Source organism: Taudactylus pleione, unplaced genomic scaffold, assembly GCF_031769625.1.
Source record: "Taudactylus pleione unplaced genomic scaffold, aTauple2 ptg000007l, whole genome shotgun sequence".
Classification (NCBI taxonomy): Eukaryota; Metazoa; Chordata; class Amphibia; order Anura; family Myobatrachidae; genus Taudactylus; species Taudactylus pleione.
This window is the reverse complement of record NW_028284410.1, coordinates 9,320,080-9,331,170: the sequence shown is the minus strand read 5'-3', so window position 1 is coordinate 9,331,170 and position 11,091 is coordinate 9,320,080. Positions and strand designations below refer to the sequence as shown.

The window sequence follows — 11,091 nt, the reverse complement described above, 5'->3', positions numbered from 1 at the left end:
AAACATATAATAGACACTTACCACATATAAATAGTAGTTAGATGCCATGCCTTGCGGAGGCCTCACTTCCTGGAGCCGAAAACCGGAAGTCTCCGGACCCGGAAGTGACCTCACCACAGCACAACAGCAACAAACGGTTGCCATGGCTACAATAACACTAAACAAGATACACACACATAAAAACAATACAAACAATCATGTAAAATATATAGAAGTGCTTATTTACAAGCAGGGCAAAACATCACCATAAATGCATAACTACACTGGTGCACAATTGCGTGCACATCAAAGTAAGTAACAACTGATCATTACAAGAACCTAGTCATAGAATATGCTGCACAAAATGGAATAATTAGCAGATCCCTCCTATTAATATCAGACCATCAAAAGATACACAAAAAAAATTAATAACAAATGCGTGTCACATAAGAACTAGATAAAATAAAGGAACAAAGAGTGGCCCCTATACACCTGAAATGGATACAAATAGTGACCTATTTAAACGAAACACTGAAGACCCAGTGTTTCATTTAACCCACGAGGGGAAAGGGAGTCTAAACGCATGATCCATTGTGACTCACACTGTAGCAACTTTCGTCCTCGATCACCACCTCTGATAAGAGGGGGGACGTGGTCGATAATTTTGTAGTGGAGTGCTGAAAGATTATGTCCTGTAATAACAAAATGTCGTGCCACTGGTTGATCACTAGTACCTACGGCAAGGGCAGCCCTAATAGCAGAACGGTGTTGGGCCATCCTTTCTTTCAAAGTACATTCCGTCTTGCCTACATAAATCTTCGAACAAGGGCATGTAATAACATAGACAATAAACTTGGTGGTACACGTTACATGATGTCTAATGGTAAATTTAATACCAGAATACGGGTGGAAAAAAAATGTCCCAGTTTGAAGAGAACGGCAAGTGATACAATTCGGACACCTAAAACACCCCACCTTCGGCGTACCCAAAAAAGACTTGATATTACTAGGCTTGCCCATCGATGAAACATCGTTCTTGACCAGATAATCTCTCAAATTTTTGCCTCTCTGATAACAAGACATCAATTTTTTATTATGTAGCATATTAAGATCCTTATCGGACGTTATAATAGGCCATAATAATTTTGCTTGTTTATTAATATCAGTGCTACGATGATTATATCGATTAATCCAAAGATGTCTATCAATGCTGCGGTCCTTGGTGGAATTTACATCGGTCAATAATTTATCGACAGGGATAGCCAAAGCTTTAGCTTTAGCCTGTTCTAAAACACTCTTCTGATACCCTCTCTGCAGAAACTTAGCATACATCATATCCACCTGTTGTAACGCTACAACCCTGTCAGGTGCAATCCTTAAAGCTCGCAAAAATTGAGAGTAAGGCAAGGCATTTTTCAAAGGGACAGGGTGTGCACTGCTTGCCAATAGGATGTTATTTCTATCAGTCGGTTTTGCAAACAGGGAAGGCACTAGACGACCATTACTTTTAGTTATAGTAACGTCAAGAAAATTTACGCAATGCATGTCAACAGAATACGTGAATTTAACAGGATCTATGCGCCTATTGTGTGAGTCAATCAAATCAGCAAACGACTGTTGCGAACCTCACCAGACTATAAAAAGGTCATCGATGTATCGATAATACGCTACGATGTTATTGGCCACACTCGGATCAGAAAAAAATACATCAAATTCAACCGCAAACATAAAGGCATTCGCGTACGATGGGGCCACATTGGACCCCATCGCACAACCGGATACCTGCAAAAAAAATTGTCCATCGAACATGAAATAATTACGAGTTAATACCAATTGCAACAACTGTAGAAAAAGCTCTACAGGAGGTCCCTTATATAATGGATCATTGGTAATGAGCAATTTAGTAGCCTGTAATCCTTGGTCATGAGGAATACAAGTATACAAATTGCAAACGTCGACTGAGCATAAAACACAGTCAAAAGACAAATCCGGTAATGATTTCAAGGACACCAACAAACTATTTGTGTCCTTCAAAAAGGTGGGCCTAGCCTGTACACATGGTTGCAACAGAGCATCTAGATATGTGGAGATGGTCTGATATAATGATCCTCGGGCTGCAATAATAGGACGTCCCGGTGGCTTCACCGGGTCCTTATGTATTTTCGGAATTAAATAGAACAGAGGTCTGATGGGGAACCTAACCTCCAAGGCCTTCTTGATAGATGCTGAAATAAACCCTTGTGTGCAAGATACTGTCAACAAAGAATCTATTTCTTTTTTAAAATTACAGGTCGGATCTACTGACAACTTTCTATATGTATCTAAATCGCCAAGCTGTCTATATGCCTCTGCCTTGTAATCACATAGGTTAAGTACCACAATCGCCCCTCCCTTATCCGCCTGGCGGAACACCACATCGTCATACATGGATAACTGCTTAAGAGCCAATTGCTCATCTTTATTTAAATTCCTGAACTTGGGTTGAAAAGTATTCACATCATCACTAACAGCGTGGTCCAACAAACGTGAGAACGTCTTAATGGATGCATTAGAACTAATAGGGTCAAAGGATGACCGCTCCTGTAATTTCAAAAGTTGCACGGGAACATCAGATTCGATAATCGGACTGCAAGCAAAATGTTCCTTAATTTTGATGCTCCTATTCAGCTTATAGAGTTCCTTCTTCCACTGAATTTTGTCAAACGAAACTGTAGGTACAAACGACAGGCCCCTACTCAAAACAGAGAGCTCAATCTCAGAAAAGGACCTATCAGATAAATTGAAGATTAAGTCCTGCGGCCGCTTGGAGGCCTTCCCCTCCCTTTTATTCTGCTGACCTCTGCGGGTACGATGGGGCCCAGGTCTAAAAAACGATTCCTCGTACGTTTACCCATATTGCCTGATCCACTTGCTCTAGGCAACGCACTGGTGGAGGCCTCAGGCTCACTCTCAGTCGTGCCTGTATCATCTGAGGTATCAAAACGCGCACGATTAACAGTCCGACGAAATAACGGACGTCTGTCAGATTTAGAAAAAGCTCCCGTTAACCAATGATACACACGATGATTTTCATAATCAAGATCTACTTTCTTTTTCTTCTCATTCTTAAATTTGATGAGATCATTTTTATAAAATTCCAGCTGGATTCCCAATTTAGATATCCAATCAGTTTGCTTATCACTAGAAAGCATTGAAAGATGAACATCCTCAAAATTTTTTATTTTAGATTTAGCTAGATCTATTTCTTTCTTAGACTCTTCGATCACAAGCAATAATAAATCGAACGAGCATTTATTCAATATGGATTTCCTTTTTTTGCAGAACTCTATATTGTTGCGGCCTATAGTGGGAGTGTTTTTCACCCTAAACCCTCTAGGTATCTTCTTCTCCTTATAATAATTCGATAGTGTCAATCCATGATAAAAAAAAGTCTATCTCACGTTTCTTGAGACGCAAAAGGTCATTATAAATGTCATGCACAGTAAGTGCTACTGTGTGATTGCTCAAATCATCAGTGAACAAAATCGCTTCCGCCTCCGATTCAGAGTAACTATGAACAGATCCCTGTTCAAGAACAATTCTCTGAGGTAACTCTGTGTTGGTATCGGACATGGCGTGGGGCATGTGCAGCAATATCCAGGTATCTAGGCATCAAAGGCCACAACCCTTGCTAACAAACAAACGAGCACAAATGTAGTAAAATAGAAAAACAAGTCTTAATTGTAAACTTGATATGATCCATACATCACAGATTCCGTAAGCTGCGTGACTAACTAGAATAGTCCCAGGTGCCTTGAGATATGACAGGAGCCTCGTGGTGCAATACTGTGAATATGCCCCCTCAGTTCCTCGTCACACATACATAGCCATCACTCCGGCACTCACAGGTTCCACAGGTATCTGAGCCGGGTGCCTTCCACAGTCAGCCTCAAGAAGCAGGGCAAGGCATGGCGTCTAACTACTATTTATATGTGGTAAGTGTCTATTATATGTTTGACTTGTATGCTTGACGAAAGCGCGGAATAAAGCGCTGAAACGTTGCAAAATGATCTTCTGGTTGTGAACACATTTATTACGGAGTGCCGCCTTGCGTTCTATGTATCCAGTTTGCCCTGCTTCTTGAGGCTGACTGTGGAAGGCACCCGGCTCAGATACCTGTGGAACCTATGAGTGCCAGAGTGATGGCTATATATATATATATATATATATATATACAGTATACTACAAAGCAATTTTTAATTTGCTGTTCACAGCCATGAATAAATTATTGACATCATGAGTAACTATTGCCTCTGGCACTACTTGAAGTAGACAATTAAACTTGTTAGGGTTAATTACAGTGTAATTTACCTACAATTTATAGAAGGGAAAAGTCAGCCATATTGGTGATCTCAAGTGAAGCCATTTAGGGTACAACCCATGCAGGTGGCTATTTGACATGTGCTACAAATTGAAATTTCCTACTTAAAATGGGGCATTTGTGGGCTAATAGTTAAAAAAACTGTAACTTTCTCAAAAACCTTAACCCCAAAAGGCCATATACTGGAACAAGAGCTACCTAACAAAAAAATCCTCTAAGTCTAATTTGTCCTTTACACTGAGTTAAGCATTACCAAAAATCCCTCATAGATTAAAACAGAAAAGTGTCAGTTTTGGGCAAACAGGAAGTGGAAGAAAAAAACTGACAGGTTAAACTTGAAATTATTCCCAATTACTAATTTAAAATGTTGCCCTGCATGCAACACCTGGGGACAGTTCTATGCATCCATGCAAATTTCAGCTAAGTACGTCCAATAACTTTTGAGCTGTAGCCCCTCAAACACCATGCCACCCCTCTCAGGAGTGCACTAGAGCTGAGTGGGATTAGGAACGTTCCAAGTCCTGGCTCGAGTCTACCCACCAAGTTTGAGTCCCAAAACAAGGCAAAAGATTATCTCCCCAGAGTTGTATCTTATGTGTTTTGGATTGCATATAAAAGTACCCTCCCTCATGATCAGAAACCATTTCACACAGGAAAGTAAAGGGAGAGGTCGAGAGAGAAATTACTAAAAATATTTAGTACATATGGGCACTGCTATGGGTTATTTCTCTGAGCTGCTGTTGATAGGAGATAGTCAGTCTCCTTACTATACAACTACACAATAAATAAAAGAAAGCGCTAGAACAATACTGATTAAAATAAGCTAAACATCATTTAATCTCATAAATAAGACATTTATAGACAGATAATATTGGCAATTTAAAAAAAAAACCATACAAGTAAAGCTGGTATTTATTAGGAACTGGGAAGGAATGTGCAGTACTTGCATACAAATAGGGTCAAATGGGTATTAATACTCCAGCAGTTTAGAGTGCTTTACCGGCTTGTGGCAGAGATTATGGAGGATCCTAATTAGCGATGGTCCTTATCCGCATAGAAATCCAATGCAGAGGAATGAAATACTTGGCCACAGTCCTGGTAATCATAAGCTGGTATTTCAAGGTGCAGCATCTAATGTATTTCACTGCTGTAATGCAGCTTTTTCAATGGTGTCTGTCTGTGTCCAAGGTGTCTTTTATATAGGGGTGCTCATATGTCCAGCTGTCTCAAATGATAGACATTTTAAACAATCACATGAACAATATTACATTTAATAAATAGTATAAAATAGGAGGCAAACATGATATCCCTTAGTAATAAAATATGTATGGAAACTTACTTCAAAAGCAAAGATCCCAGACAGAGCATAGAAATAAATAAATAAAAATTGAGTGCTGGTCATGTGACCACCTTGTAACTCATTAATTCCTATTGGCCGCAATCGAGTCATCTAGAGAGGGTGTGGGACTGTGGACAGGGTGACTCAGGCATCCTCATTGTCAGTGTGTTTTTTTAATTTGTCACACATCATCTGCACCCTAAAATAATTCTCAAGTGAAAAAAAAAGTGTATTGGCTGATGTGAAAAAAATCTCCGTTCTTTTAATAAAACTGCATAGTAAATGTTACTTTCCTTTCTTTCCCTATTTCATTGTTTGTTGTACATTCACTTGGTTTGGTAGCAGATAAGTTAAACAATAGTAGCTTTACTCCTGTCATGTTGTCAAAAATAAAACTAATCATGGATCCGTCAATAGAAGAGCAGGAGCAGCAACCCAGTACTAGTGATGCAGCTGCTGCCGGTCATAGTACTTCATTTTGAAAACATTTTTCCTGTAGTATACAATTTAGCAGTAATTTTGATACATGACATTGATAAAGAAAATACACAATACAAAATATTGTTTTGCAATTATGAAATTATTAAAAAGAATGCCTGCAAATTGGCAAGCTTTCAGTGCTCAAATGCATTCACAGATGGTTAATCAATCAATTAATGCTTTACCTGGCTTCCACTAAATAATGCTGCACTTTCATTTATGTTTGCTAGCTTAGGGCCTCTGATCCAGTTATTAAGGTTAATAATACTGTAGGAGCAAAAATAGGCCCAATTTACATGATTTTAGCTGTTTTGATACATTTTTAAGAGATCCATATCCTAAACCAAAACACTTGACTGTAACAAGGGCTGGACAGGAGGCCATGTCTATATAATTGATACTGGACCCCACAATTTCTGATGGCAGACCTGGGGCACAGACCATCTGTCAGATGCACCCAGCAGCAGCCAGGACTTATGTATATCTTTTCTGCAGTTAAAATAACAGGTCATAGACATACCCACTCCAGCATTAAGGCCTAACATTTCTGTGTTGGGTCCCTTACATAATGTCAAATTATGTCAGATGATTGGCACTGTAGTAAAATACTTGGGCAGTCTTGACATTATAGAAGTTTCATGCTGTAGGGATCAAAATGTGTTATGGATGTTGGTATGAAATGAATGGTAATGTCTATTTTAATTTGTGTAACTGCACCTGGCAGCTTTTGTTTCTCAGCTTGGAAACATCTTTTATGTCAAGGCTTCCAAATGGTACTGTAGGTTGATGATAATAAGTTGATTTGTTAGAATAAGCGTGTTTGGGGAATATCACTGAAAATCTCAGCTATTGTGTAATGCTCTGTAAATGACCTCATTTACATTTGAATAAAATTAGAATGAACAATTCATGTCTTGATGTAGTGTATTTTTACACTGAACCACATTTAACTTAGATAATCACATTAACATATACATACGCCAAAGCAAACCTGACCCCCAGCCTGAACAGACCCCCTTCCCCAGTTAGGACAAGACACCCTTACATATGAGCCTGTGTACATTTTTAACAGCCTTAGGGTCTTTTGGCATGAAAGTGGCATGTGGAGGAGTCTGATTATATATAAATCTTATTTGGAGATGTCTGGTAGCAAAAAAAAGTGACATGTGGAGGTGTTTTATGACATATAAGGGCCTATGGGTGAGATTAATGACATAATTGGGGCATGTGGCGCAGTCTGATAAAAAAGGCCATGTGGAGGAGTATGTATGCTACCCTTGTAGGACTTCAGCATGCTGCTCTTTTGCTGTTTATTCATTATGTTGTCTGCATATACATCCTTAGGGATTTCATTTTGCCCTGTATGTTAACATGTGTTTCTTTTTTTTTCCCTGTCTTGTCTTTTGTCAATCTATGAAGTCCCATCACTAACTCTTACATTTTGCTTGCACTTAAATTAAGTAGCTGCTGTAAAATACAAATGTCTTAATGAATATAACCCTTATAAACTCCATGGTCAGAACCTTCATTTTTACTAATCATAGTAAAATGCATGCAAGCAACTAACAAAATAATCCCCAAATATTATGTATTTAAAGTGGGATTAATGCTCAGTAGTTAAACGTTTTTTCAGTAGTTCAATTTATATCATCTTCATAAAATTAAAAGCTGGATTAGCATGTCCATAAGGACCTTTTTTTTATTAATGTAAGTCTATGGGGTCTATTTAGTAATAATTTCTCGGTTTTTTTGCTCTCTGACACCAGTTAGCTCCTCTTTCAGGAGGAGATATAATATACTATAATATATCAAAATATGTGCTATCTGCTGTTATGCTCCATATACTATGTGGGCTGAACATACATCCTCTAATGGTCTGCCATGCTTCTCTGTTTACTAGCTACACCCACTTTGGCAGACAGTGGGCCCCTATTATTGCATCCCCAGCCCTTCATGCCCCAGTCAAACACTGGGGGTGATTCAGCGGTGGATGCAGTTGTAGTAGCAGCTGTGACTTTTGTGGAAGCCATTACTCTATATTTATGCTAATGCCATGGCCAGTGAGCCATGCCCATCGATTGCATCGGTCTATGGTAGGAACTGAATGTCTGAGTATCCATGGCCATTAGTGTCAGTTCAACTGCATCTGGACGCATATGCAGTGCATCTCGGATGCATGCAAAGAAGTAAAACAATGTGCGCTTGCGTCCTCATCTTAATTACCCCCACTGTCTGAAAATGATTGAAATAAACTTTAGTAGATATGAAAAAAGTGCCTCCCAGACGTAGATGTCATTTGAACACTGTCTACAACAGAAAAGTTTGTAGAAAACAGAACAACATTCTCAGGATGTTTTCCAGGCTATCACTCAAAGCAACTAGTCACATATGAGTATTACTGAGCTTACATTTGGCTGCTGATCTCTGGTGTTGGGGTTGGAACCAGGCACTTTTGCCCACTGGATGTCCTTTCATATCATTGTATTGCAATCACAAAATCATCAACAATGCTGTGAATCTAGGATCCTCTGCTTCTTGGTTTATAAACTCTGTTTTTGCATAGAACAGTTATTGCCTCACAGAATTGCATCCCTGCATGGTACTATTAACAGGATTTTAGCTTGTAAGAAATCAGAAATAAAGTATTGATATCTTCTTGATTCAGTGAGCACAAGTTTGGCACTGTATCCACTGTATTTGGCATAGAGTCTACCAATACACTGGTCTTTACAGAGGACCCCCATGGGGAAGTTTGGGCTCTGCTGCTGATACCCCAAAAGTCATGGCCCTCTGGGTAGGCATCCAACGTGACCAGCAGAGATTGAGTTAGTAGCTAGGCATTTAGAGATACATAGAGGTCAACAAGAATGATAACTATTGCTAAGTATCAGAGCCGTAACTAGACTTTTTGATGCCCTGTGCCACAGAGAGCATTGGCGCCCCTCCCCCCATTTTATAAATAGGGACATAAGATAGTGGACCTGAAAAAGGGCCATGGTCTCCTGGGGAAGGACCAGAGAAGACTTAGGAGGCCAGGAGATGCTGGGGATAAAAAAGGAGGCAACTACAAGTGACAATGATAATAAGCAGGAAAATTGACAGGCCCAAAAAGCACCCCCTGATGTGCGGTGCCCTGTGCCATGGCACTGGTCGCACGACCCTAGTTACGACCCTGCTAAGTAGCACTGAGAGACATATATTAGTGGGAGACTAGCACCAATAATGAATGCACATTGTAGCACAAAGAGGCACTGGAACCCAGAGGCAAGTAGGAATAATGAATATTACAACAGAGCAAAAGGAGACATTAGGAAGTCAGATACCATGAAAAAGTAAGATGAGTTTCAGTCACTGAGTAGAAATCTAAGCAGGTTTGAATAGCCTGCTTATTGTATGGACAAATAGTAATTGGCTCAGCCAACCACATGACCACAGTTTTCAAAGAAGGAGCCAGTGTTTCTACTCATGCCTACATAGGGAGATCACCTGGAGCCACCAAGGGAGCGCCTACCACATACTCTATAAGTATTATCCATGGTCTGATATGTGAAACTGTGGAAGTTCATTTATAATCGCTTTGATTTAGCCTCAAAATAGAAATAGGTATTGCTGTTATTCGTACTGTGCAGTCAGTTTCGTGCACACTTGGTTATTAGCTACATTTACTATCACTTCTAATGGGAGATGCATAGAATTCTAAATTATTCGTCATAATACCTGGCAACTAAATGTGGTAGGTCACATCACATTCATTGGATGGCTAGGTAGGTATCGTCTTCTGATGGTCTACATAGTCTTTTGCAATACTTTAAGGCAAGTATAAATATTCCTCTCCAAGATAGTCCTCCTCTTTCATTATCCCTATAATACTGTAGCTTCTCACTCTCTCAATTAGTTTCAAGACTATTCTACTTGTGCCATTTTCTCCTGCCAATCACAGTTTAGCCAACATACATCACACACTGTCTTCCTCTACTCCTCTGTTTGATTCACTCTGATGGTATGCTAATTATGGTGACACTAATTTATCTGTGAATCTTTGTATCATGGAAAAAGCAAGCAATAATAATAAACAGTTTATTCTCAAAAACATACTGTATCAGTAACTATTAGTCAAATAATAAAACCAATTAATGGTTGTAAGTAACCAGAGCTAATCTGTCAATAATAGAATAGTAAAACAATACGGTTTAGGATTTTTTGCAATGAACACAATTTACCTATAATTTCACTTTATACAGTACACTAGAATAGATCACAATCATGAGGTAGTTGAAGCAAAAGATGGTAGTCATCCTATAATACATTGCATGTCACTCTAAGCTACATAACAAAATGAAAAATAATGTTATGCTACTAATCAATCAAACATTTTAACACAGCCATATGTGCCGCTTAAAACAAGAACTAAAGCTCAACATTGATACACATTCATGTTGTTAGATTGATATCTTAATTAAGTTACTTTTATCACAGTCTATTCCAGTTAACACTAGAGTAATCTAAATCTTGCAGACACTATGCTTGTTTAATTCTGCATTGTTTTGTTTGTAGCCTTTTTTGGATAGAGAGCAGCCCTAGATTTTGCCAATATAACCATCTGGTCATAATCTTTGAGTGCCAACAACCACAGGTAAAATCAGTGGGCAATGGCAAGTAAATGAGACATGCACATTCCAGACAATCCATGTGAAATCATCAGAGACGGTTCTCATTTCTCTACAAACAGTGTCACCAGCATCTAATTAGTTTGATAAAGTAAAATGTCAGGAAGGATTGGAAGCTGGGGTGTGTTAATAAATCATTCTGCGCTCTTTGCTCCATCTTCATCTCTAGCTGCTGATGATCAGTATTAGATTAGATTTACATTGGTCAAGACCAAGACGTACAGTAGGTTCACCCTATCACTGCCACAATAGCTCTAAATTCAATT

General features: G+C 39.0%; 1 pseudogene; it reads right to left on the bottom strand.

Annotated features, from left to right (window-relative positions):
- Positions 1-498: 498 nt before the first annotated feature.
- Positions 499-1,746, bottom strand: LOC148542882 (uncharacterized; annotated as a pseudogene).
- Between the last annotated feature and the right edge of the window lie 9,345 nt (positions 1,747-11,091).